We start from the raw sequence: 5,350 nt of genomic DNA, 5'->3' as shown, positions 1-5,350 counted from the left end.
CTTATGTGTCGCCTTCTGCATTGGGCAGTGGATGCAGGACAGGAGATCTTCAAACAAATCTGGTGGAACACAAAATACTGAAAAAAAAATTCAGCCTAAATCCTGTGTATTCCTTCCCTTTGAGAACATATATGGATAATGTATGAAGTTTCAAAAGAAAAAATGTCTATTGGGTCATGGTTTCAACTATGAAAGGGTAACTTCACATAACATTTTGAATTTTGCTTTGACACTTGCTCATGTACAGGGCCTGAGTAAAGCAGAATGCAGAGTAAGCCTCATCAATAGTTGTGCATTCCATAAGTGGTTTTAAAACCAGTGAAACCCTTTGGACTTAGTGTTTGTATTTAATTGGTTGATTGGTTTTTCAAATTGTTTGTTTTACTATTTTTAGCTTTGTGAGTCAGGGAAGCCCACACTCATAGTGATTTAGACCTCTCCAAAAGCTCTGAAGTTATTCATGTAACAGCTATTACATGTTATAAGTTTCTGCTATTAAAACTTGAAATACAAACAGACTCTGCTACTTTTCATCTAAATTCAGTGTTGGGCTAAATTCAGTGTTGGACTTTTTACAAGTCCTTTGAAATGTGTCCTCCTCTAGTCACTGGTCGTGCTGGAATTTACTTTCTTGTGAACACAGGATTTGAGCAAATTGACAAAAGTACAGTTTGCCACTACTCTGGACGCCTGGTTAAATATCGAGTTCCCTAAATGGTGTGCGTTTTACTTTGATCTCTGCTCACACTTTGCTCATCCAGTTAGAACCACAGGGCTCCAGGCCATAGCGTTCCAGGCCTAAACAAGAAAATTTCCATTCCGTTTTGGGAGTTCATTCCTCTCTCATACTTACTTTTTTCACAAATGTGTGCTTCAGGAGAGGCCCTGTCCAAATGTGGAGAGGCCCATTTTCATTCACTCACTTTCAGACTTTCAAAGATTTTCAGTTACTAGAGGTTTGCCCAGACTTGCCATTGTCAAGGGACAGTGCACTTCACTTGAAGTTGTGCAGTATTACTTCATGTGTCTCCATGGAAATTCCACCAATGGGAAACTCTTGCTGTAGTCATCTCCAAGTGTTTCTGGGTAAGAAAATGTAACTAACAAAGGATGTGGTTTCAAGCAGAATGAGGAAAGGAGGGATTATCTTTATTTCAGTGCAGGTTGACCTTTCAAAGAAACAGTAATTCCTATGAAATAGGAGGTAAAATCTTTTGTAAAGAGACATGGACATGACGCGCTCAACTTTATGTCACTTTTTTTAAAAGGACAAGGGCATTTGAGAAATTCTTGGCTGCTGAATTGTCCCTTTTTTCAAATTTCTCTTAGGTAAGACACTCCAACTTCTTCAAACCATGGTACTGTTCCTTCCATGTAAAAAACCAAAGCAAAAAAACAAAATAAATTAAAACCAAACCCATCAAATTACATTTGAGAGCACACAATTGCTCAGCAGGCCCACTATTCAAGAAGCTAGAGGTACAGAAGCCTCAGCCTTCAGCCCATGGCCTGAAGTTTTGTCTCTATCGTGGGCCCTCAATTCCCTGGCATGTCCACATTAACTCATGAATCTTTACTCATTTCCTCTTCAAATGCACAGGATCCAATATATTTGAACCCTGTTCACCTGGGCTGTAATCATCCAAGGACACACCAGAGGAAGGGCAGACACCCCCTTGCCTGGGGCCTTGGCGCTTATCACAATAGAAATGGACACCTGAACAAGGGGAGCCAAAACAAAGAGAGGCATATTCCTAAAGCCTGAAGCACAGAAGCTACCTATAGACCAGTAGTGGGATTTCACAAATTATGTAAGAATCTCTGTGCACATGCTTGGCATGGTGGCTCATGCCTATAATCCCAGCAATCTGGGGGCTGAGGTGGATGGATCTTTGGGAGTTCCATTCCATCTTGGGCTACGAATTTATCTCAAGGCCTCTTTCAACAACTACATAAGATGCTGTTTCCAAAAAGAGGACAACAGAAACCTAGACACACTTGGTCTAGGTCCCTGGGTTCACTACATGAGTTGTGGAGTCTAAATATTCCATGCCATGAGAAAATACCTGGGATTTTTAGGGAAAGGGGCATTTGCATCCCTTTTCTAAGGGTTCCCTTTCACCATGTTACATTTGAATTCTGGGAAAACCTGCTGGTGATAAGCTATCTAGCATTATGTTGGTTTAGGTATTGAGCCAGTACCTCATGTTTAGTGCCCAGGGTTGTGCTGGAATGGCTGAAGACCTCCTTGAAATAGCGATTGCAGACAAGTGAACCCCGAGGAAGCTGGATAGTTGAAGCAGGCACTTCAAATATTCATGCACTGCAAGGATTCACTTTCATTTTGGGACTCATCTTCTGGTTGCTGGCATTTAGAGCTAACTGATACTACCATGGTGGCAGTAATCCAGCAGAGACTGCATGTATGGTTTGCAGGTTTGCTTCCCAAGCCACCAGAAACTCGGCAGAACCCAAATCATTGTGGCATTTTCTTTCCTCCCCTGAAACATTTGGCTTTCTAAGTTTGAAAATTGAATAGACTGGGCTAGTCAAGTTTGGACCCCATATACCACCAACAGAGCTGAAGACAGAGCCCATTACTTCCCTCCACTTGTCAAAATATGTCAAATTTGCTTGATCACCACAACTTCAAAGAAAATTCTGAGGCAACTTAGAGAGGTGAATCAAATACTGCATGATTGGAATGGCTTTGGTTGTATGAGGTGGAAAGCTGCAGAGTTGGGCTGAAACTGTTCACAGAAATCCACAGGCTTGTGGTTGCCAGGCAACCACCCTGGGCTGAGATTGGCTGAACATCACTGTGTGGTGTATTTTAGGCTCTAGGTTTGAAAATTTAAAAGACTGGGGTAGTCAAATTTGGAACCCATAGACCTCAGAAATACTAAATGTTTTCCAATTACTTCCCTCCACTTCTCAAAATATGTCAAATTTTCTTGATCACTACAACTGTAAAAAAAATTCTGAGGCAACATAGCGAGGCTAATCAAATATTGCACGATTGGAATGGTTGTGGTTGTATGAGGTGTAAAGCTGCAGAGTTGGGCTGAAACAGTTCACAGAAATCCACAAGCTTGTGGTTGCCAGGCAACCACACTGGGCTGTGATTGGCTGAGCACCATTGTGAGCTGGACTTTAGGCTCTAGGATACAAGTGTGCAGTAGGAGACCTGAGTCACAATGCTGGGCGTTGCCATGGAGACCTCAGTGGCACAGAGGACCTTGTAGGGCAAGATTTAAATAGGATGAATATTCTTGGCCTGGTATGCCACAATATTCTCTCTGAAGGCTTCACTGCTCAGAATTTGTGGATGGAAATGCTTGCCAAACTACACATGGATGTACTTTCAATGGGATATGAAATATGCCAGGGCCTGGCAGATGATCTCTGCCATGTCTTATCCTTGAACATACGCTTTTCCCTTGTCATGTCTGTCATTTGGCTGAGTCCTGTTCCCTAAGCTATTCAGGCAAGACTTGCTGGCATCATTCACCTGCAGTATAAGAGCTTTCTGTGAAATTTCTCAGCAGAAATCCTCTGCAAGCACATAGCTTTGGATATGAGAGACAGTGGTGGAAGTTGAATTTCAAGGGCACATATTTGAAAACAATGAAACAAGCCCCGAATAAGTTCTTTACATGTTTCCCAGATGAATATGTTTGGAAATATGGGGGAAGATGGAGATCAAGGCTGAGAAGAGTGCACACCGATTTCAAGGTACAAAAACCAGGGAAAAACATGGGAAAGCAAGAGAGCTGGTTAATCTGATGTAAAAATCTTTGATGATGAAAGGAAAATTATATTCTCATGATGATATAATCAGGCTGTAGAAGTGAACTTCTCATGTTGGTTCTCCTATGTGTGGCCTTCTGCATTGGCCAGTGCATGCAGGACAGGAGATCTTCCGATAAATCTGGTGGAACACGAAATACTGAAAAAAAAAATTCAGCCTAAATCCTGTGTATTCCTTCCATTTGAGAACATATATGGATAATGTACGAAGTTTCAAAAGAGAAAATGTCTATTGGGTCATGGTTTCAACAATGAAATGGTCACTTCACATAACATTTTGAATTTTGCTTTTACAGTTGCTCATGTACCGGGCCTGAGTAAAGCAGAATGCAGAGTAAGCCTCTTTAATAGTTGTGCATTCCATAAGTGGTTTTAAAACCAGTGAAACCCTTTGGACTTAGTGTTTGTATTTTATTGGTTTATTGGGTTTTCAAATTGTTTCTTTTACTATTTTTAACTTTGTGACTCAGGGAAGCCCTCACTCATAGTGATTTAGACCTCTCCAAAAGCTCTGAAGTTATTCATGTAACAGCTATTACATGTTATAAGTTTCTGCTATTAAAACTTGAAATACAAACAGACTCTGCTACTTTTCATCTAAATTCAGTGTTCGGCTAAATTCAGTGTTGGACTTTTTACAAGTCCTTTGAAATGTGTCCTACACTAGTCACTGGTCGTGCTGGAATTTACTTTCTTGTGAAGACAGGATTTGAGAAAATTGACACAAGTACAGTTTGCCACTACTCTGCACGCCTGGTTAAATATCGAGTTCCCTAAATGGTGTGCGTTTTACTTTGATCTCTGCTCACACTTTGCTCATCCAGTTAGAACCACAGGGCTCCAGGCCATAGCGTTCCAGGCCTAAACAAGAAAATTTCCATTCCGTTTTGGGAGTTCATTGCTCTCTCATAATTACTTTTTCCACAAATGTGTGCTTCAGGAGAGGCCCTGTCCAAATGTGGAGAGGCCCATTTTCATTCACTCACTTTCAGACTTTCTAAGGTTTTCAGTTACTAGAGGTTTGCCCAGACTTGCCATTGTCAAGGGACAGTGCACTTCACTTGAAGTTGTGCAGTATTACTTCATGTGTCTCCGTGGAAATTCCACCAATGGGAAACTCTTGCTGTAGTCATCTCCAAGTGTTGCTGTGTAAGAAAATATAACTAACAAAGGATGTGGTTTCAAGCAGAATGAGGAAAGGAGGGATTATCTTTATTTCAGTGCAGGTTGACCTTTCAAAGAAACAGTAATTCTTATGAAATAGGAGGTAAAATCTTTTGTAAAGAGACATGGACATGACGCGCTCAACTTTATGTCACTGTTTTTAAAACGACAAGGGCATTTGAGAAATTCTTGGCTGCTGAATTGTCCCTTTTTTCAAATTTCTCTTAGGTAAGACACTCCAACTTCTTCAAACCATGGTACTGTGCCTTCCATGTAAAAAACCAAAGCAAAAAAACAAAATAAATTAAAACCAAACCCATCAAATTACATTTGAGAGCACACAATTGCTCAGCAGGCCCACTATTCAAGAAGCTAG

This window comes from Cavia porcellus, unplaced genomic scaffold (assembly GCF_034190915.1).
Source record: "Cavia porcellus strain 051 isolate PalLab524CR breed Dunkin Hartley unplaced genomic scaffold, mCavPor4.1 scaffold_88, whole genome shotgun sequence".
Taxonomy (NCBI): Eukaryota; Metazoa; Chordata; class Mammalia; order Rodentia; family Caviidae; genus Cavia; species Cavia porcellus.
This window is presented reverse-complemented; position numbering follows the sequence as displayed.